General features: G+C 34.2%; 1 pseudogene; it reads right to left on the bottom strand.

Moving 5' to 3' along the window:
• Positions 1–4,193: 4,193 nt before the first annotated feature.
• Positions 4,194–5,715, bottom strand: LOC145125409 (acyl-CoA--sterol O-acyltransferase 1 pseudogene; annotated as a pseudogene).
• Positions 5,716–25,292: the final 19,577 nt, after the last annotated feature.

Below are 25,292 nucleotides of genomic sequence, written 5' to 3'. Positions count from 1 at the left end.
ATCAAACCATGAGAACTTCCTCATGCCTACCTTTGTAGGATTTTGAAGGTATTATTTGGTGAGATTGTCTATATTAGCAAGTGTCCAGTTAACTTTTAGAATTCCAAAAATGGTTTTAAACTGAATTTTTTCAGGTTTAAACCGTGTTTCAGTTAGAAAAAAAAATTATATAGTTGGGTATATTAAGTTGAACCGGAGCTGGATCAATTTGGACCGATAAAGGAATCATTTTCCTTTCACAACAAACATTTGAAACTCTCATGATTTTTCAAATTATTTATAATAATATTATAAATAAGTTACATAATTTTATATAAATATAAAAAAACATCTACCTAAACCTAAAATTATAACTATTTGAAAAATCACTTTGATTCAAAAGCACGAGATATATACAAACCGGGTTTCACTAGAAAAAAAATATGTAGTTTGGTATATTTAGTTGAATCGGTCCGAGTTTGATCTATTTGGACCATAAAAGAAGCATTTTCCTTTCACTACATACATTTGAAACTCCTATGATTTTTCAAATTGTTTCCAATGATATTTTAAAAAAGTTACATAATGTTATATAAATATAAAAAAACATCTACCTAAACATAAAATTATAATTGTTTGAAAATTCGATTTGATCAAAAGCACGAAATATATACGCATATTATATTTTATAAATGAATTCTTTTTATAATGAACTTTTGAATCTTGAAAATACATATAAACAAACTTTCTATATTAAGTACCTAACTGAATTTATGATTTTAGAATTGAACAAAAAGTTATTCAATAAAAACTTACTTTTTTGGATAGCAACTTACGAGATTATAGAAAAATGGAACTATTGAACAATAAAGAAAGGGTAAACAAGAGAGATGGTGTTTTAATAAATAAGTTGAATAATGTTTTATAAACAAGAAAGTGTGTTTTATTACAATGTCTTCATCCCACATCGATGGTGAGAGTAAACAAGAGAACGTTTCCTCTTCTATAAATAGGAAAGGTTGTGAAATGTTTCAAAGGGACCAAACCATGAGAACTTCCTTATGCCTACCTTTTTTAGGATGTTGAGGGTATTCTTTGGTGAGATTGTCTTTATTGGCAACTGTCCATTTAAGTTTTAGAATCCCGAAAATGGTTTTGAACAAGATTTTTTTAGATTCAAACAGAGTTTCAGTTGAAAAACCGTTATGTAGTTTGGTATATTGAGTTGAATCGGTCTGAATTTGATCAATTTGGACCGATAAAGGAAGCATTTTACTTTCAGCACATACATTTGAAACTCACATGATTTTTCAAATTGTTTCGAATAACATTATAAATAAGTTACCTAAACATAAAATTATAATTGTTTGAAAAATAAATTTGATTCAAAAACACAAAATATATACAAACCGGGTTTCAATAGAAAAAACGGTATGTAGTTTGGTATATTAAGCTGAATCGGTCCGAGTTTGATCAATTTGGACCGATAAATGAAGCATTTTCCTTTCACCACATACATTTGAAACTCCCATGATTATTCAAATTGTTTATAATAATATTATAAGTTACATAATGTTATATAAATATAAAAAAATCTACCTAAACATAAAATTATAATTGTTTGAAAAATCACTTTGATTCAAAAGCACGAAATATATACTCGATTATATTTTATAAATGAATTCATTTTATAATGACATTTTGAATCATGAAAATACATATAAACAAACTTTCTATATTAAGTACCTAACTGAATTTATGATTTTAGGATTTAACAAAAAGTTATTCAATAAAAACTTAATTTTTTATAGCAACTTACGAGATTACTGAAAAATTGAACTATTGAACAATAAATTTTCTGGATAACGTTTTATTTTTATTATTTAATATTTTATTTAACAAAATGAAATTAATGACAAATAAAGAAATGAGTTTAATTAAAATGTCTTCATCCTAAATTGATCGTGAGAGTAAACAAGAGAATGTATTCTCCTCTATAAATAGGAAAAGTTGTGAAATATTTCAAAGGGACTAAGCCATGAGATCTTCCTTGCATCTAACTTTGTAGGACGTTGAGTGTATTCTTTGGTGAGATTGTCTTTGTCGACAAGTGACCAATTAAATTTTAGAATTTCGAAAATGATTTTGGACTGTATTTTTTAGATTTGGATCGAATTTAATAAGGATCCGAGTGTCTTCTGGCTGAGTTAGGCAAACTCGCTTCCATTGGAGGCCGAGTTTAAGTAACATGTCGTGTATTTGGTTGTGTTAGCCAAGTTTTACAACCCTGTATGTAATACAATTTAAAGTTTTAACCTTATAAAAGACGTCACTATTATCATATGTTCTACATAATTATGGTAATATTTATGATACAAAACATTTTTTTTTACTATTTAAGATAAAAAGTTGTCTCTATTATCATATGTTGTAGAGAATGATAAAATTTAAGATATATAAAAAGATGTCTCTATTATCGTATTTTCTACATAATGATAATATTTAATATAAACGTTTTAATTTAATATGAAATTATTATTTAATATATAACAATAACGATTTATTTATTTTTAAATTTTTTTTTTCTATTTTAATCATATAACTTTGTATATGCAAAACAACTCCAAGTTCCAACCTTATCTCTTATAATATAGTTCAACATAATAACAATACTAAAAATCATTTTTTATATTTTTTATGAAATTATTATTTAATTGTTAATAACAATGATTTAGTTATTTTTAATATAAAATATTTTTTATATCCCACGCAACGCGCGGACATTCGCCTAGTTTAAGTATAAAAGGGGCATAAACTTGAAGTTTAGTTGTTAAAAAAGGACACATACTTATATTAGTTGCACATGCGGCTTTCTTTTTTGGTTTTTTATTTTTTAGAATCATTAAAGCTGTGAGAACCTAATGACATCAAACCAAATCTTAAGAGATCTTCAATGGATTGATGCATTAAACTCAAATTCGTTTGTGCTCTCCAAGAACAATGATAACTGGGAGTCTTAAGAGAGAATAAATCCTCCCTTTGAGTCATATCACACCCTCGATTCCGATTGCAGGTATATTTAAGTTTCGATTTTTAGGTTATTGTTCAAAATTTAAGCTTTACTTTATCGGGTTGTTGTATGTATTTTACTTCCCAATTTTTGGGTTCTTGTTCACAACTCCAATTTCATTTTTCACATCACCGATACTCCCTTCGATTTCTATTTGGAAGCTTCAGATATTGCTCTCGATTTCTACTCTTAGACGCTACAGACCTAGATGTCTTGGTAGAGTTGGCAATGGGTTGACCTGAGGTGAAGACCTCAACCTAAAACAACCTGTTTATTTAAATGAATTGATATTTTCAACCCAACCCAACCTTTCAGATAAATAGGTTGTCACCGGGTTGATCTGTTTATGTAGTTCACAGCCCAACCTACTAAGTAAATAGGTTAAACATTGGTTAACCCTTTTAAAATAAAAAAAAAAGTAGAGAAATTAACTAAGATTACGCCACTTTAATTAGCTCTAAACTTAAATAAAATTTCAAAATATGAAAAAAGCACAATCCTAATTCACAAATACAAAGAAATTGTTCTAATAACATTAAATATATTTAATTTCGAAGTGATTTTGGAGACCAATGAAATATAAAAATTAAGATTCTATTTTTTTAAACATAAATAATAACACAACATTGAAATTTATAAACTAATACTTAGATTCATACATGATAATATTTAAATAATTATTAAATTAAATATATATTAAAGTTAAATGAGTTTCTAGGTTGAAAATTGATTGATAATTTTTACGGCATCTAACCTATTTAATTAAATAGGTTAGACGAATTGACCCATTTAATTTAAATGGGTTGAAAATTTCAACCCAACTTCTAATTCAGGTTGGGTTGATGAGTTTGATCGATTTTTTTTCAAGTGTATGTCTTGGATCTGAAAAAACTTTGACAAAAAGTTTGGAAAAAGTTTATTTTATGATAATGATTTTTTGAGCAAGTAAAAATGGACTTTATATCCTAGAATATCAAAAAATAATATTAAGGACATTTTAAACCAAAATCGAATATCCCCTAAGAAAAAACAATAGAAAAAAAAAACTTAAAAAGAAAATACAATACATAATCAAAAGATACGTATAGACTCATCCATATTTAAAATACATGTCCACATAAAAATAAAAGCTAACGTGATGAGATTGTGAAAATCAAAGAAGAGAATTTGATATTATTTTTAAATTATTACATGTATGTTTTGGATTAATATTTAAAGCTAACGTAATAGGCTTAAAAAGGATAAAAGAAAAGAGAAAATACACCAACAATTTTATGTAAGCTGAAGTAGTAATAAATAAGAAATTAAAAGCAAAAAGTCTTATATACCCTCCTATCTTTGGAGCGTTTAGCTTCAATAGTAAGGGCAAGATACGTCATTTGGACCAACAAATCTTCCACGAACAACAAGTTCCATGAACGCAACCAATTCTTTACACGACCGGAGTTCCGTCTCACACCGCAAGAACGGCGGAAAGAATAACCAGAAGCTGGTGGCCATCACCACACCCAACGCCAGCGGCCCGGAAACCACCGCCGGCAGACGGAATCTTCCACCCACCGCCCTTTTAACCACCAACTCCACACTCACCAACACGCCGTGAATCACGAAGAACCATGTGACTTCCCATGTGGGTTTTAGTCGTCCAAGGTAATAAAATATTAACTCGTGCATCAAACCGGAGACGATAAACGTGGCCGTTACTGCCGGAAGCGAGGCTAAATCTCTCGATAGAAATCTACCGGAGATTGATCGGACGGGAAGGTACACCGTTGGATGAAGTATACCTGTAACCATTAGATTCCATCTCTTTCCCCAAAAATCTTGTAGAGATGTAGCCAGATACGGCTCATCGAACTGCGGTTCGAGCTCGAAACCAACAATAGCTCGAGCTAAATACGCCACCATGGCTAAACCTACATCTAGAACCACATAAATATGAACACAAAACAGAGCCATTTTCATTAGAGGGTGTAACTGATCTCCATATTCATAAATCTTCAGCAACAAAACAAACACCATAAACTTGACAGAGTAATTGATCGGCGATTTCTTTCTCTTTTTCGAAGCTCCACCTGCTTGAGATTCGTCAGATTTTCCATTGACTTGAGATTCGTCAGATTTTCCCTCTGATCGGCGTCCATTAGCTTGAGATTCGTCAGATTTTCCATTAACTTGAGTCGATGTCTTCTTATTTTGGGATTTATCGCTGATTTTGATCGGGACGCAAGCAGTGAGGATGAATTTGGACAAAGGGAGACGTGGATTTGAAAACAAAGGACCTTTATCAAACGCATACAATAGCAATTTGAAGTTTGCAAGCCAGGTTATGAAGAAAGAGGTAGTACCGCAGAGATGAACAGCAGTAAGGAGGAGAGGGAGGTAGAAGAAGATGCAGAAGACAGGGATGAATGCTAAAAGACGTGTTGTACCTGGTGCTATAACTTTACTGATTTTGCGGCAGAAAAGGAGAGATGCCAACACTGTTGTCCATACAAATACGAAGTTTTTCATCTCCCCCTCCATTGTTGACTTGAGTTGAGTTTTTTTCTCCTTTCTCAAGCTCTTCAATATGTAGAGGCTTTGTGGATGAAGATTTTCTATTTATTTGAACTTTAACTAAACACTTCTCTGTCCAGAAAAATTATGACCTCGACTTGATGTAGTTCAATAGATTTTCTGCCCACAAGAATTAAATGTCTAAAAGTACATCTTAATAATTAGAAAAAAAAAGTAAAAATTGAATAACAAATTTCACTTTTTTACTTTTAGGTTTGATATTCCGTAGACAATAGTTTTTAAGCCACATATAATAAATTATCTTTATACATTTGTAAAGTGAAGTGGTCTAAAATATTAATTGTTGTGTACGGATAAAAATTGTTGTGTACGGATCACTACCATTTACTTTTATGAATTACACTACCATTTGCTTTTATGAATTACAAACTTATCCTTCACGGTGTTTGTATACTTTTTGACTTTTCATATATATATATATATATATATATATATATATATATATATATATATATATATATATATAACTGACATCTATTTTGTTATTGTGTAACTTGATCACATTAGATCAATGAAAATCACAATCATTCTTGAAAGAATAGTATTACATTTATTATTAATTTTTTTTAAAAAAAATTCAAAATTCAAAAACGTTGTATGGGTAAAATGGACATTTTGTATATCCTTATTTTAGGCAACAAAATAATCAAATCCATGTTTTTTGGAATTGATTTTTTTTAATTGCAAAAAACACTCATTTTAGGAGAAATGTTTAAAAAAATAATTGTTCTTGACAGAATACGTTTTAATTCTTGAAAGAATGTGATTTTTAAGCAATAAATTCTTGAAGAAAAATCCACTGAAAATACATAAAAAAGAAAACTAACAAAATCCTGAAAGGATTACATCAAAAACAAAAAAGATTTTATTAATAACCATCCTTTAAAATGGATACATTCTTACAGAATTACATCAAAAATCAACATAATCTTTAAATAATTACATAAAAATTTGATAGATCCTTAAAAAATTACATCAAAAGTTGGCACATCTATAAAAGAAATGTATAAAAAAACAAACACGTTCTTGAGAAAACGTATTTTTTGAAGAATAACAGAGAAAGAAGAGGCTGATCTGGTGGGTGATCGTTTGACATTAGCCTGCCAATTCTCTTTATGTTCTTCAAGAATTTGGACTTCAAATTTCCTTTCAAACATTTCCACAAACATTTATCATGCAACAGAAATAGACACCAAAGAAGCTCAAGCATAAAAATATACAAACTTTTATAAATCGATTCAATTTTCACAAACTGAAAATAGAAAAACAAACTGTTATACAATAGAACAAATAATTAACCATTATTACACATAATGTGTTTATCGCAGACGCTCGATTTCTTTTTATCCTTCCATCAAATTGTTCATTTATTCTAATAATATGTCAAGATGAAACACATGACTCGCATATTTATATGATAAAATAAGTGAGTAAGTTTGCAATTAAGAAATGAATTGTTGATTGAAAAAAATATGAGTCACATACTCATAAATATGACAAATTACATGGCACAACAACAATGTAAGAAATAAATTAATTAATGAAATAAAAAAATTTCATCTCATCATCAATATTTGAAACAAAAAGAATTAATCAGACTAACTTGTTAGTATATTTCATTCTCGCATCTTTCGCTCAAAATTTGTTCCTTGATGCTCTTGAAAATATCAAGATTACTTTAAAAATGATAAAAAAGGGTGAATTGATATCCTAATTAGCATCAAAAGCTAAAGCCTCCACAAAAAAAAAAAAAACAACAACCAGAGAAATGAACCTATTAACATAGTATTAGAATCTTAAACCTGCAATTTAGTAGGAGAAACTTCTTCATCTGCTCCATAGTTGAACAAAAACTCCTCGTGTCTAATTTTGTTTTGAAAAAATAGAATGACAACCACTCAACCAGTGAGAGGTAGATGTAGACGGCGACGTTGTATACTATCCAATTTGATGACCGTGTTTTCATAATTAATAAGGGTAATAGGGTAATGGAGCAAACATGATTATAATGGGATTTTGATCAGTGATATATTTATGGAAATAGTTAATTTGTTACATAAATTTGGATTTAATTAAGAAATGATTAGCAATTATTATGTTAAATTACTATAATATCACTTTGGAATGATTGGTTCACATTCAGTTACACAATAACACAATACATGTCTATTTACATATGATCATAACTATATATATATATATATATATATATATATATATATATATATATATATATATATATACACACACCGATTAGCCAAATGCATATAGTAATGTGAAAATAAAACAAAATAAAAATTGTAATAGTAATAAATACGACTTATACTGTAAAAGTAACTGGAAGTTGTTAGCTGGTAACTGTAAATTAGACGATGGTAGTTGGTACTTAAAAACTGAAAGTTGTAGTTTTTATTTATATAAAAATGTTCGGCACAAATAGTTAGAAGCTTTTAAAATATGTAAAATTATATAAAAAGACATTAATATAAACTATAATTGGAATATAATGATGATAAATATTTTTTTCTAAATTATAATTATCAAAAGTTAAAAAATCATCCAAATTTTAATACTAAGGTACATCGCTTAAACTTTAACTTTCAATTGATAACAACTTTCATATTTGTATAGTAATGATGAATTTTTAGTCGGATAAAGTAAATTAGACATTTCAATTTTGTTAGGCTGTAAGGTGTGTGGTAGAGTTTTTACCGCCGACAAGCTTAGTTGGCAGCTTTTCTCGCCGATGAACACCACCCATCAACCCTTATTTTTGCCGACGACAATCCTCAGCGATGAACCTTCATCTATGGCAAATTGTAAATGTTTGGGGATTTTGTTCATTCTAGCTATTAATTGGTCATTGCAAACTTAAGGTTTGTTTATTTATTTACTTCAAAGCTAAAAATACCTCCACATCTAACTCATAGGCAAAGTTGTGGTAAAAATGATAAAAGTTTATGTGACTCATATATAACACTTTTTTTATAGGTAAAACATTTACCACATCCTTTAGACTTAGAACCTTGGCCAAATATTTTTTACATATTATAATTGTTTCGACATTCTAAAAATACATTACTATTGTATGATATTAATTTTGGTTTATAAATTCTTATAATAAATATTTATTATTTTGTTTGATAATAAATTATAAAATACGTTGATAATTTTTTTTCAAATAAAAACATTATAACTGTTAAATTATATTTATATTTAATTGTATAAAATATATTTGTATCAAATAAATACATCATAATTTTTTAAAATATATTTATATTTAATCATATAAGATAATTATCAAAAGTAAGGATATGATTTTTTTAAAGGGTATTTAAGTCAATTTTTTAAATTTAAAAGAGTTTTTGTTAAACGCTACTTGAAGTAGCTTTTAAATTTGGAGCTTTTTGTTTAACCCACAAGCTAAAAGCTTTGACTGCCAAACAAAGTTATTTTTGATGGGTTTTGAACACTACAACATTCGTATGGTGTACATGCAAACCCTAAAGCTTTGGATCTAGTTTGTCTAATGAACATGCAATAATCATCCAAAGCCATAAACCCTAGATCTAGCATGTGATAATCAATATAAACATAAGAATAGGGTTTAGATCTTACCTTTGATTGTTATGTAGCAATAACAATCTATTCCTTCTAGTAATAGGCTTCTAAAAGCTTAGAGTCACAAATGTCACTCCTCTAATGGCTCACAAACACCAAGAGCAAGAGGATGAAGAAGGAGAAGAGGAGAGGCACTCAAAAACGTCTAGAAACCCTAAGGAATCAGTTAGCCACGTTTTTGGTGCCCTAGGGGTGCTTAAATAGTGAAGCTATTAGGGTTATCTAACAAGGAAACCCTAATTTGACTGCTTAGGCCCTAAGCAACCCATTGACTCCTCCTTTAGAGGCCTTGGACGATTTCTAATGGGTTTCCCCATAGAATTCGTCCACCCCTCTAATAAGAAGTCCATTAGCACAATATTCAACTATCACACAATTGATAGTTCTAGTCCCCTAAGTTTAATTAATCTCTTTTAGCCACAAAATTAATTCTTAATTAATTATTGACTAATATTAATTAAACAATATGATTTCTCCTTTAATATATTATTCTCATAATATATTAATAAATCATAATTAATCATCTCTCTCCATAATTCATCCTATCAAGTTGCTTTGGTGAAGGCAACCCAAAAGGACCATGCACCATCGGGTCAAGTACATACCAAAATAGTTATGGACTTAGACACTAATCTAACAGTCTCCCACTTGGATAAGTCTAATAACTATTCTGCGTATGACTTCAGATCCTGATCCGCAATCGTAGCTTTCAAAAGCCGCTGTCAACTCTGATCTTATCAGATACGCGTCCTTTAGATAAAGGATCATATATTCCTCCATTCTAGATAACGTATAGACGTGAGACATGGATTGAGATCATTCTCTCAGTCTATGTGTCGTTTCGCGATTTCTGATTTATGACAACTGACTAATTGAACAAATCATATCAGTCCTGGACCGGCCGAGCACTTTCCATTGTCATCACTAAATCATCGAGGGGCCCACAGATATCGCTTTTATCCCACTTTGGGTAAAAGGAACGGATAAACTTCGACTCAATGCTCGCTTGTACTTACTCACCGAATCACACACAATAATACGTTTTATAACACCAAGTTACTGGTGCGTTTACATATTATCAATGTTCATCTGACTCGCAAGATACAACTCACACATCTCGGTTTTAAGAATATAAGATATTATCGTCTCAACAATCACTCGTGATAAAAATCCATGAAGCGATCCAAGTGAGCATGGGTTTAATCCAATGCTCAAATCATATTCGTAAGCACTCATGAACGTTGTAGCAAACTTTTGCTATATCTAATACACTTTAGACAATCTACACACCAATTCATGACAATCTTCTTTCATACCTACTCCCAAAGTATGAGCGACTGTGGAACGTTCAAATAATTCGATTATACTCAAATAACTCAATTATTTAGAAAGTCAAAACATGCAAATTGAAAACAAGAATAATACTAATCTTATATGGCCCCAAACTTTTAAATATAAATAAAACACTTTTATTTAATCACCATATTGATTACTCATTATTTGTTGTTTCGGGTAATCAACTTCTTACTTGAATTATAACGACAATTGTCTCATGCTCTTAGCATGCACACTATGTTTACTTATGGTCCTTACTCTGTGAAATAGTATAATTGAACAACATTTTCAATCACACTCATTTTACAATTCCCAATCCTTACCACAAGTGTAAGAATACCAAATTCTTGCCACTTATAGAATATGTTTGATTCTAACACTTTATGCAACAGTCCTTTCGTAATATCATGGCACAAAAGTCACCAAGACTCGGCCAATGAAATTACAAAATGCTCTATTGGAGATTGTTACAAGACAATTCCATAGACATGAAGTCTCACATTCAAAGTACATTCCTTTGAACATCCTTCTTGCATAAAAGTTTTTGTAATCTACACATAAACTCTTAACGTCGAACTCCCAATAAGGAAACATTTCCATATTTGCCATATGACAACTCATTATTAATAGAATCATATCTAATAATAATAATGTCAATATGGTCCTTCCATTACTATACTTCCAACTGTTCACAAGCGACCAATCCTTGGCGAACTTTAGATTATCCTTGACAGTTGTTTAACTAATTCAGTCAAATCCGATTCTAGTCCTCTTTCCCTCTTAATGCCCTAGGCATTCGGAAAATTTTAGAACGGTCAAATATTACAATGAGATGATACTTTGCCAGTCTTTTGTTATAATATTTCTATTTGCCATGTTCTCACGATTCGAACTATGAAAATGGATGCCGTAATCATAATCGAGTGTGAGAACGCAACAAATATTTCCATATATAGAATTCTCTTACGTTGAATCCTTTCAACATAACATCCATATATCTTTTTGACTAAATTTGAGTAAAATTTCTCGATCTAAACCTTTAGATTTGAAACGAAGTATAACATTCTCTCCCTTAATTATAGGAAAACAACTTTTCAACCTATGCAACTTTGCAAAGTGAAACTTTTGTTTTCTATAACTAATATTGCTAACTTGCAATAATAATCATGCTCCCACTAACATGATGATTATATCCATACTAGCATAACATTTATGCTCCCACTAGCTTTGACACGTATTTAGAAACCAGCTAAACTTCTAGAAAACAATACTTATTGACTTCCAAAGTTCATTGTTTCTAATACGATATGCTTTGATAAGCTTTTATCTAAGCATCTCAAACTCATACACCTTACTTTAGACAGCTCACATGTGTGTCTAAACAATTCCAGAACTTATAGCAATAAGTCTCGATTGTTCAAACTAATTGCCAAATCTCACAATTCGAACTATGAAAAGGGATGCCGTAATAATAATCGAATTTGAGAATGCAATTTACATAATCGCTATCTCCTTAAAATCTCTCTTAGTGAAAGCGTTTCCTCATAATCATTTTCATGAAGGAGAGAAACCTTATGACACTTAGATTTTATGGCGCATGTGTTCCTATCCATGCAAATTTGTCATAAGCATAATCGTAAGATAATGTTTGTGGCAAATTCAACCTCTTATGGACATAACTTGTTCATTCTTAATTTCTTGCCATCAAGGGTCCCACCATTGCTTCCAAGTTATTTACCAGCTCACCTATGCCGGTCAATGTAGTTTCATTGATCAAGGTGTTTGCCCTTATGCATTCAATTGAGAACTCGTAGAACTCATATGCATAATCAATCAACTGGATTGGCACAAAAATAAAATTTTGTCAACATGATAGGTTACAATCCTCAAGTCGTGTGCTAGTGTTTAAGAGGTTTACTTCTTGATTTGTTCTTGAAACTTTCCAAGATTTTTAGACTCCCACTGACCTCTTGACATATAAGATTCTCTTGTCGAGAAACATTTCTTGACAAAACAAATATTCAAGAGTCAGTGTATCTCTTTATCAAGACAAACCTACACACAATTTGGTATTAGCTGGTCTTTGTCTTATCCAAGACATCACAACTTACCAAAATGTGCAAATGTAGAACATTCCTACTTAAGATTATTTCACTCAATTCACATTCTTGGAGTATGACTCTAAGACTTGGTATTGGAACGAAGTACGATACATCTTATTGACTTAACCATTTCTACAATTCACCATTCCTCTTCTTAGCCAAACTAGTGTACTAAGGTATCCTTAGAGGATGAATTGTAATATGGTTCCTACAATAACCAAGACGATCATAAAACACGATACTAAAGTACTCTCCCTTCTTCTTAGATTGGAGAAACTTTTATCTTTCTGCCTAAATGATTCTTCTTATTCGTTCTGCTATTCATTGAAACTTTTCAATGATTCAGAATTACACTTAATCTTGTAAGCATAATCACTTTTACTAGACTTTTAGTAAATCATGACGAATAAACTTATCGTTCTTTGTGGTGGATTTTGACCAGTGCACAACATTGTGTACCAGATCTCCCAGTCCTTCACTTGACTCACATATTTATGTGAACAAAGAATTAGTTTCAATTGCCCAAATACGAAGGTTTTCATTCATCACACAATACCAGTTGCATGATTCCAAGTTTCTGTCCAATTGAAACTTAGGTGATGAGAAACTTTCCTCATTTGGTAAATTTATGACATTTCCACAAATAACATAACTAAGAATCAAATCAATTCACAATATTGCTAACAATAGAACCATTCAAACACCAATTTTTCATAAAATTCATCGCAAGGAAACATAAATAAGATAAATCAAAATTTTATTTTATTGCGGAAAAATATTGTTCTTACAACGCGATTACAAATGAAAAACTATGCAAATATTATTTAGCAATCTATCTTAACTCTAAAGTAGTAGCTAAAATAATTCGATCTTTGAATCATGCGATCAAGATCCACTTCTTCATGACCAGATTTAGCTCACTTCTTTCCTTTTAAGGTTCCTTTCCTTTCTTTGATCTTTCAAAAACATCGAAATGTAATCTTATCACATCATGTATTAAGAATCTCCAAACATGAACTTAATCGAGTTAGATAGTGGATTTTACTTGATGCAGAGTCATACATCTTGGCTCTCCCATCTCTTAGATCTCTCAGGTAGTCAGGGCAGCTTCGTAACCAATGCCCCTTCTTTTGGCAGTAGAAACACATGGATTCTTATGGAATGGTACACGGGACTATCTCAGACTCAGCCTTTCTCTTGCGTAGAGAAAACTTTTCTGGACTTCCAATGTTACCATTGCCCATAGAGGGTTGGGATATTGACTTACCAGACAAATTTGCTGACCAGTGCGCCAAATCATTTCTGATTCAGCAGCAATAAGCAAATAAGTCAAATCAATAAGAGTCATGTCGTGTTTCATCATATAGTACTCTCTAACAAACTTACCATATGATTCGGGAAGTGATTGAAGAACCAAGTCAACAACCAACTTCCTTTAAACATCGATACTTAACAATCCCAATCTATCAATATGTAACCTTTTATCTAAGACATGAGCACAAATAGACTTTCCATTTTCATGTCTTTTGCCAATTGGGCTTGAGTGACCTTGAACTTTTCAAGTCTTCGAACACGTGGGTCAAGGAGAATTATTGGAGGAGGTGGAGGAAATGAAGCATGATTTCCATTTCCACAATACAATCATGGAACATCATCTTCACGTGGAAAACTTTTTCCAACGGATTTAGGAAGACCATAGTTGTCAGACTTTGACATCTATGAAACGGGAGAAAATTCAAGTTTAGTTGATTGAGTCCTTAATAAAACACCCAAATGAGATATTAAGGCTAGGATCCAACACAATATTCTACAATTTGGAAGTGGGATGTCGTAATCCAAATTGCAGAACATTTGAAGGTAGGTAAATGACGATTTACCAATTTCCACCATGAAAAACGAAAAGAAGGTTAAGTTTTAAATGAATTGAAACTCCTAGATCCTTTGAGATTCATTGAACTTTTCAATGTCATGTTTAATCTCGATTATGCCCTTCATTTGTGAATGGGATGCCGAGGATCACAAATAAGGTGTGAATAACCATGTGAATGTACGTGGTGCCCTTAATGTTACAGTCACCTTATCGACGTGCCAGTTAACCACACACGCTCCATCGATCTATGACAAACATCGAGTCATCCTTCGCTACCAATGCCAAACCCAACTTAGTGTGCCGGTTAACCACACACGCTCCACTAATTGTCTCGACAGGGGTACAAAGTGTAATTCCATGGAATTGCATCGAATTCACTTTTTCCTAAAGTAACTAAGATTTGGGAATTTAGTAAAACATTTAGTTACTTTATTCATTATACTTTTAATGAGGAGAGGGGTTTGCCCTATCCTACCCGTTCGGCTAACGACCCTCCACTAGTCAAGAGTATGGTGGGTAAGAGTGGATACCCATTCAATCGCCATTTTATAGGCAATTTCCTTAAACACCCCTTATAGACCAGCTTCGTGAATGAAGCCTACTAACGATAAGACTAGCAGTTTAAGTTATACATATATAATATTATACTTTTAATGTTATATATAGTATAGGGTGTATTTTACACTTTTAAAATACTAGGTGGTTTAATTTTATAAATTATACTTTTAATTTAAATATAAACCATATCAAAATGGATTTATTAACTTTCTTTTAATTATACCTTTAATTAACTTAATAAAACCATAAGGGTGTAATTTGAACTTTTTCAAAACTAGGGTTTTAGAATTTAAAATTTCAAACATTAAACTTTTAATCAAAATTTAAATTCCAAAACTTGAGGGCAAGTTTTGAAACATTTTTAAAATATTAGGGTTTAACTATTTAAATTTCAAAACTAAAACTTTTAAAATTGAAATTTAAAACTATGAAACCTAAAGGGAGAAAATTGAAACTTTTCCAAACTTTATCAAGAACATTCTAGATCAACAATTCAAATAAGGCAATTAACAATTAATTTGGTTATCTAATTTTGACCTAGTCCAATTACTTGCAAGATAATTCACAAAATAACAAAAAAATAATTAAACATTATCTTATAAGGCAATAAATATTTGATTAATTGGAAATTATCTACAATATTGGCAAGGATATTCAATCAAAATCAATAAAAGTCGGATTTTACTAATTAAAAACGTTTATGGTAAATATCCCAAGCCAAAACAACAAGTAAATCGCGAAAATAAGCTGCTAGACTCTTAGACTCGTCGAGTCAGGCATGGACTCGTCGAGTACAGCCGACTCGGCGAGTTCACCAAGTGACTAAGCGAGTCAAGCAGTCAGAACCTAAAAAATTTGATTTTCAGGCAATATTCGATCAAATAAGCATCAAATTCATTAACAAACAGCCCTAGGCTCTGATACCGCTGATGGGTTTTGAACACTACAACATTCCTATGGTGTACATGCAAACCCTAAAGCTTTGGATCTAGTTTGTCTAATGAACATGCAATAATCATCCAAAGCCATAAACCCTAGATCTAGCATGTGATAATCAATATAAACATAAGAATAGGGTTTAGATCTTACCTTTGATTGTTATGTAGCAATAACAATCTATTCCTTCTAGTAATAAGCTTCTAAAAGCTTAGAGTCACAAATGTCACTCCTCTAACGGCTCACAAACACCAAGAGCAAGAGGATGAAGAAGGAGAAGAGGAGAGGCACTCAAAAACGTCTAGAAACCCTAAGGAATCAGTTAGCCACGTTTTTGGTGCCCTAGGGGTGCTTAAATAGTGAAGCTATTAGGGTTATCTAACAAGGAAACCCAAATTTGACTGCTTAGGCCCTAAGCAACCCATGGACTCCTCCTTTAGAGGTCTTGGACGATTTCTAATGGGTTTCCCCAAAGAATTCGTCCACCCCTCTAATAAGAAGTCCATTAGCCCAATATTCAACTATCACACAATTGATAGTTCTAGCCCCCTAAGTTTAATTAATCTCTTTTAGCCACAAAATTAATTCTTAATTAATTATTGACTAATATTAATTAAACAATATGATTTCTCCTTTAATATATTATTCTCATAATATATTAATAAATCATAATTAATCCTCTCTCTCCATAATTCATCCTATCAAGTTGCTTTGGTGAAGGCAACCCAAAAGGACCATGCACCCTCGGTTTCAGCCACCTTCGCATCCCCCCTTCTCCCTTCTTCTCGTCGACAAGCAACCCATCGGAACCTTCCGGACCTGCTGGTATCCACTGCTTCTTTTCAGTTGCCAAAAATAGCTCCACGGGGAGCTTTCTGCCGAGAGAAATGCAAGCCGGAGATCACCGGATGCCTCCTCCTTCCCACCACTGTTCCAGTCACCATCCACCACTTTTCGAACCTCCTAATCTCATTAAACGACATAAGGTGAGCCTCTTCCTTTTTTCCTATTGAAAACAGCCGAGAAAACGGACCAAAACACCACCACCACGATCCATTGTGACCGACGGTGCGTGGGGATATGGCGACCCGCCTCCAGTGACTCGATTGTAATGGGAAGTGTTCTAATAAGTTCTAAACTATTAGTTCTCAATTTTGTGTGCCTAGATTATCCCCGAAGTACCCCACTCAAAAGTCGAGAAAACGAGATGGTCCCCGATTACCGAAACGAACTCACCTTACACGACTAGAGTGAGTTTCTACGACCCCTCTTTTATGATTTTCAAATTGGGGGAGAATACATATGTATTTGTTGATGTATTGATGGTTTAAAATTTTCTATAAACTTAAATGCATCTTACATGATTTTTGTTTAAAAACTTGTGAAATGGTTATATAAAGGTCTATAACTCACCAAATAATTACATAAGTATAAGTAGAGTGCCAAATTATGACATATATATACTTGTTGTGTAATATGATTATACTTATGTAGAGAAAAGTCAAAAGATCATAACTAGGTTGTTATTTGGATACGAGTATGTTTGATAAATTATAAATTATACATTTTGTTAGTTATATGCATAAACATGTTAAGAATGTATAAAAAGGCATTATATATAACCAAAATGATATTCAACATAAATATGTACAATAAAAAAGTACATTGCTTAAAATGGTTGAAAAACAAAGTTTGAGTACATATATACTTATTAGTTGAAAAATACCAAAAATCAACACATCATGTATATATTTTTATAAAGTTATGTAAAAAAATGAATTTAAAAACGAATTATTATATTTTTATAATTGTTATAAAAATATAAATCATTTTTACATAATTATGAATTTTGTTACATATTATGGGGTGACTGATTTCCGAATTTAAGAATCGCATTATCATAGATTATGCATTTTATTGAATATGTAACTTATTGATTTTATGGGAATTGTTGGTTTCAAGTTGGTTGAAACCTGAAAATTGTTCTAAACGCAACCGTTATGTTGCCCAAATTTTATCACGACAAATAATAAAATTTGGAAATATGATAAGTTTTGTGAATCCCAAATATTAAAAGACTTCAATCAATAATTATTCCTAAGCGATAAAAGAATTATAAGTGTTTAACGGCTACCCCGTAGTCTTACGACACTTCAATTCTGTCATAGTCACCGCCCATGGTTTTACCACACCTCTACCATACCGAACAAAAATCGACCTGAGTCGAACCCGCATCTAACTATATCCCAATCAGGTGTCCATATCATGCTTCGAACCCCAAAGCCTTTATCAGACAAGAGAAGGCAGAGAGGCCCTAACACCACCCTCGACCTGGATCCATCCACATACCCGCTATGCGTCCCTACAGATGTGCAACGAAATCCGAATATCCTTCATTGTGCAATGCTGTAGACCAAAGATTCTCCCCCACTTGGGCTCGACTACGACCTTCCAATCCATAAGATTTGATGGATTTCCAATCCATCTTGCAACCTTGTGATTCAAACTGTCGACATCATGAACTTACAAATTCCAGTGTTCCATTACTAGCCAATCTCAACGATTGTGCAAACACCCTAAACCCAAATAAATACTTCCCAAAATTTCATCAACTACGATAACCCCAATCGCTTCCCATGATTCAGTACCAAATCCTTAAGTTGTATATGCTGGCAACCAAGACTATAACCTTTGCTCGGAACTGGCGAATCTTCACTCCATCTTCTCATTCTCAGAAGGATCTCTGCATTCTAACCATCCTCAACCCATGTGATTACGAGATTCCCATGACACTTCCAATGACCGAAAAAACTCATGCGACTGCCACAACCATCTTCTTGCTACCTCTCCTTCCCTAGCAACGGTAGTGATTCGACCCAAAGGTACTTCCATACACGACTGCCGATCCTACCAGAACAAATGCAAACACGACTGAACTCTGACTTCAGTGGTGAACTAATCCAACTGATTCGTCCATAGATCTTCCAAACAATACCCTTGAACTGACCCCCATAAAAGAACCGGAACAACAATCGAACAACTGAATCCCGCTCAGCAAGATACGACCCTCTAATAATTATTGGCATGCAAAAATGGCATATAACAATTCTTGATGCAATAACTCAGGCGATAACAGAGAACTAAACCGAAGATAATGCTTACCCATGCCAATACAAGAAAAAATACTGATAATAAGCATGAAGAAGCAAAGGATAACATATTCGCAACAACATATGATGAAACTCTGGCATCCACTGACTGACACTGCAATACTCGACTCTTCGTTGTTGGGGCTCCTGCCCTACCCTCAAGACCGCTAAGGATCCTCAAAGTAACTGGAGTTGGTGCACTCACTACTCCACCCTCAACATCGGGCAGTCGCTTTTCTAGTGGCCAACCTGATTGTAGTGCAACACATCGAAACCTACCCACGGGGCAATCCCTACTAAAATGAACCATCTGACCACAACTGAAACACCCTCGACCTGTCTCCCGACATCCTCCCATACTTGGCACAACGGCCCCGTCCTTGATGGCCTCCCAAAAGTGAATCCCGAGTCATGGGCCTCTTCACATGGCCCATTGAAATATGAGTCTGCTCTGACTTCCTTTCTCGAGGTGCTCCAAATCAATCTCACGCTCCCGACTCTAGAAATCATATCATTCATAATCTCGCACTCTGAAAAACTCATAAAATCCCTGATGACATCCCTCAGCATGTCATGATACCTTACCTTCTTCATCTCCTCATCCACTAACCATCTCCTTCTGGAAATGGGGTCCTTCTTCCCCAAGGACTCGGGAGCTCCATAAGCACGGAACTCACGGAAGAGAAGAGTGCGAGCTCCAACAATAGCCATAATCTCAGTGTGGAATGCGCCCAGACGCTCATCCAAAATCTCCATAATCCCCTCCTTGACCGTACCAAAGATCACAGGAGTCTACTCCAAAATGTTGCGGGTGATCTTCGACGAGATAAACTCCCGTATCTGCTCATCAATCGGCTCAGTACCTTCACCAGAGCCTAAACCAGAACCTGAACCTTCTCCTATTGTGCTCATTGCCACACCGAGACAAAACAATCATACCAATAATCAGAACATACCCAAGAATCTACATCCCACAGGTTTCCTAGATTCTCCAAGACTCTCCTCAATTAGAGTATGGATCCTAGGCTTTCAGTAGTACGGGCCCAATACTAACTTCCACACCTATCCATACTTTCCTCAAGAATCATCCCGAATCCTCTAAGTCACCTTCTCAAACTGATACCCTAGATACTCACTAAGCAGCGCAAACAAACCACTATAGCACACCCTAGGCTCTCCCAGGTTCCCGACCTCACCTTGCCATCAGCTGCTAAAGAACTCCCAATAGTGTCAATTAACCACCTCATGAATATTTTTTCATGCAAAAAAGCTTAAATAATCCTTCGAGTAAAAGACTCATCCCTACAACGGTTGGACTCAGACAAGAGATGCGCAATAGGGTCAAATCCATCACTCTGAGATTATTTAACTTATACAACATGTGACTTGACATATTCACTTAGTAGCTAACCCACATCACTAGGAGTCCCACAAATCACAAAGCAAGCAGTATTCGGGCAACGGAAAATCTAACCAGCGTACCAACTAATCAAACCATTCTATCCGATTATATGAAAACCATACTAGCATGCAACTCTAAGAGCTCAAACAATTAGGCATATAAAGGCATCTTTCCTAGCATGAAATCCTGAGCAGATCCTTAGCCCTAATCTATCATGCAATTCTCATAACACATAACATAATAAACATGTATGGATATTTTGGGAATCACTTACTTGAGCTCGGACGATTGCACGCATCACATCCCTCTCTTTTACTAGAAAATCCTTTAATAAAACTTTTATTATATGAAAATTTTACCAAACCCTCGGTTTGAGTTCAGACACACCCGAGAGTATGCTTGAATCCCCTAAACTAAGTCTTTGATACCAACTTGTAACATCCCAGTAATTACCAGGTAAAAATTTCATTTTTAATTCGATTAAAAATACAAATTATCTTTTAGCCAAACATTCATTATGTTGGGTTTTGATACGAAATAAAAGTTTGTATTTCACAAAAACCGGCAACGATAGACTTTAAAAATAACAAGTTTATTTTTAGTTCATAACAAAACTGAACCATCATGGATCCATTTATAGATGTTAGAATGAAATAAAACCAACCATAGGATGTTTTAGAGATAAACTTTGAAGCCTTTGAACCCACTTGGTTTTGGGGTGTTGATGAAAATAACAAAAGATCAAAGTGTATGCTCTTCTCTACAAGTATCCACCATCAAGAGTAATGCACTTGGAATGTTAGTTCCTTCTTGTATTCTTGAGTGTCTAAAGCCTTTAAGTGCTTAACTCAATTAAGCACTAAAGGGAACAACTTAAGAAGTCTTCTAAACACCAAACTAACTTCAAAAGAGAGAGAGGAAGAAGAGAAGAAGAACCTATGGTTTTAGAGAGAAAATAGAAGAAGAAGAAGAGCTTCACTCTCGCAAAAATGCAAGCCTCATGCATCTCTTATATAGCCCATGAAAAGTAAGGCCTAACCATTAAAATAATCTAAAAGTAATGGCAGCCTTTATAAGCATGGGAGACTAAAGGTGGAAGGTTGAAAAGCAACCTCCCACACCATTATTATGCCTTTTAAAAAGTAAGATTCTTTATTTTTTATAAACTCCAAGTTTAGAAAATATAAACTTTGTCTTTAGGTAAAAGACAAAAGAATCCAACTAGTCCAAAATGTTGTGCATGACTAATTAATTCATACCATATGAAATAATTACTAGTAATACTCTCTTATAATTGTTATTTTCACAAAAACAATAATTATTCCCTAATTAAAATACAAGAATCGATATTATTTATTAATAATCATATTAATAATAAATATACAAAATGTGTCAACGTGATAAAGGTGTGACCCTATAGGATCATATATTATTAGAAATATCACTCCATAATGATTCTTGGGCATATAGATCCAGCACATTATCCTTTTTCTAATTATTCAAAAGTATTTCATGAGAAAACAGTTATCATAGTACAATCCCAAAATCATCATAATGCGGAAACATGGGTGGATGCGCAGCGATCAAGTCGGGCCCTTCCCTTTCAAAATGGAAGTACCCGAAAACGTAACCATAAAACCGTAAGCACAAAGCTTAGTGAGTTCCCCAAATTATCGCATATCATACAAACATACAACCAATCATATATGGGTGCTTGCAATCCCCTTCGGTCTATTTCAACCGGATATCGGGTCTATTTCACCCCTACCACTACCATACATATCAAACATATAGTGGGCCCCGCCCGTCATCGGGCCCCGCTTGGCATACATATAAACATATAAACATATAATCATACGAACACATGCGATAATCACAAAGATAATAACATACAATGCAGTCATCGGGCCCCTCCCGGCATCAGGCCTTGCCCAGTAAGCATACCAACACATAGCACATGCAAGAGTCACACAGACATCTAACATCCCAACATAATAAATCATGGGTCGACATTGGTGCCTTCGACCCGCTAAACACAGTGAGGAAACTTACCTCACGCTGTCGAATATCACCGATAATAGCTCGGACCGCCGATCCGGAAAATCCCTGCGCTAACATCATCAAAATAATGCTAAATAAATAATTGGTTATCAACCCATAGCTGAAAACCTAGACCGATTACCCAATGCTCAGGAAAAGTCCATTATACCCTTTTCCTTACTTGACCCAAAAATCCGAAGTCCAATCCAATAACAACAAAAGTCCAATATGACCCAATCTTCCAAATTGGGCCCTAACCAATCATGGGCCTAATACCAAAGGAGCCAAAAATATTGGAAAAAGCCCAAAATCAGAATTCTAATGGCCTAACAAGGCCCAATCTTCAAAAGTCCAAGAGCAACCCAATACTGAGAATCGCCAAGCCCAAAAGCCTATATGCTGAGTACGCGGGGTGTACTCAGCTCGTACGCTTAGCGTACTCCTTTTGGGGCTAGTACGCACAGCGTACCAGCTGGATACGCCCAACATACTCTCCAGTGTGCCATCCTACTCCATTAAGCACTTAATTTTTTAAGCCTTTCCTCCAAAATCACAGATTTGATCCATAAAGGTGACTTATCACGTAAAGTTGGAAATTTTACATACATGCTTGGCTTAATGGGGCTCAATAGCTCAAAAAGTGATTAACAAAGTACTTAATACATGAATGAGTCCAAACACTTCATAAAGTTGACATTTTTATGAACATGGGGACTGATTAGAGCTAAGATCTAACATCATGTAACATCCTATTTCAGATCGTTCGTGATCAGGGTTTGTGGGTTGCAACCCGGGCATGAGGAAGACTCGGGGTTGCGACGAGTTGCTAGAGGCGTAGGGCATCTCGTCACCTTTTCGTGGATATGCGATTTATTGGAAACGGAGTTATATCGAGGAAGCTATGGAAGTTTGAAGTTTTGGGCAAGATAAGTCCTTTAATTGAAAAAGGTGGCAGCAGAGTACGCTGGGCGTACGTGTGTGTACGCTTAGCGTACTCATGTGCGTGATTTTTAAGCGGAGCCACCTAGTACACTGGACGTACCAGAGGGTACGTTGGGCGTACAGGGCACAGAAGGAAAACCCTAATTGAGGGGAGTGTCACTATATGAAGAATGAGATGGCCTCATTCCTGGCCACCATCCTCAGTCAATAAACCCTCTCAAACCCTAATCCTCGTTCTTGAGCTTGTGTGTGACCATTGTGAGCTTATAAGTGTTCTTGTGGGATTTTTGGAGTAAAGAAGGAGCATGGAAGAGAATAGCGTTGGAGTCCATGCTTTGGATTTGAGCTTTTCTGTGGTTGGAGCATCATTTGAAGGTATAAAGCTCAAAGCTTTCCCATCCTTTTGTTTTGTGCATGATATGGTCCATTTTAGGGTTTTTGGTCCCAAAGCTTGAGGGTTTATGAGTTGTTGCACTCCAGAGCTTAATATCTGTCCTTTTAAGTGTTTCTAGTGGAGAGGATCCATAAAATGAGGTCTTGAACGTGAGAATCAACCCATGCATGAGATATGAGCATTTTGAGTTAAGAGAGTAAGAGTTTTGTGTGTTTGTGACCTTATCAGCCATGCAAAGGCTTAAAGTCACTGACTTTATGGAGTAAGAGCCATTATAGAGTCCAGATTTGGGATTTGAGTTAATGTCTTAACGGGTTAAGACCAAATGAGTAGAAAGAGTGAATATGGGAAGTACGCTGAGCGTAATTCCAGTACGCCCCGCGTACTGCCCGAGTGTCCCCGATGGCCAATCTGGATTCGTGAGTACGCTGAGCGTACCAAGGGAGGTACGCCCCGCGTAACCTCACTGTGGACTTTTGGGCTAAGTCTCATTTTGGGCCTTGAGTGTTGGGCCTGGATTTTGGGCTTGTTGCAATAAACTTTTGGACCAGAGGAATACATATATGTGCTTTGGGCCCTTGTGTTGGGCTTGCCTTTCAGATTTGAGAGTAGGGCCTCGGGAGAGCCTATTTACTATTGGGCCTTGGTGGGCCCAATGGGTTTTAGGTCATTAACGAGCTGGTTAGTGGGGCTACCTTTAGACCTAATGAGTGAGAGTTTGGACTTAGTTCCTAATTGGGTTAATTGTGGGTTTTGGCTCAGAGATAGAGGTCGGTGTGTAGCAGCAGCGTATAGGAGTTGTTCATCATCCGAGGTGAGTCTTCTCACTATACTTACCTTGAGTGGTAACCTATGTGTGACCAGAGGGTCTTATGTGCGTATACCGTGTATTGAGATATCATGCTATTAGTCTTTGTGATATGTATGTTGTGTATTATATTGAGTTGCCGAGTTGAGGGACCGGAGGGTCTATCTGAGTTGTGGGACCAGAGGGTCCCACTGAGACACATTTGACCAGAGGGTCTTATTTGAGTATAGCCATGAGAGGCTGATGAGATATGAGTGGTATTTTGGGGAACTCACTAAGCTTCGTGCTTACCGTGTTATGTGTTATGTGTTTCAGGTACTTCTCAGGATCACGGGAAGGCGTCAGCTTGATTATACACACCAGAGAAATAGTTATGTTTTGAGGATATTGGACTTTATTTAACAATTGATCATGTGTTTGGATAATTTGACAAATTGTGGATTTTTGTTAAATGTGTTCATGAGATTTGTGTGAAATTAAAATGAAAAATTTGTTTGAAAATTTAC

This window comes from Lactuca virosa, chromosome 7 (genome assembly GCF_052849685.1).
Source record: "Lactuca virosa cultivar CGN04683 chromosome 7, Lactuca_virosa_CGN04683_v6, whole genome shotgun sequence".
Classification (NCBI taxonomy): Eukaryota; Viridiplantae; Streptophyta; class Magnoliopsida; order Asterales; family Asteraceae; genus Lactuca; species Lactuca virosa.
This window is presented reverse-complemented; position numbering and strand designations above follow the sequence as displayed.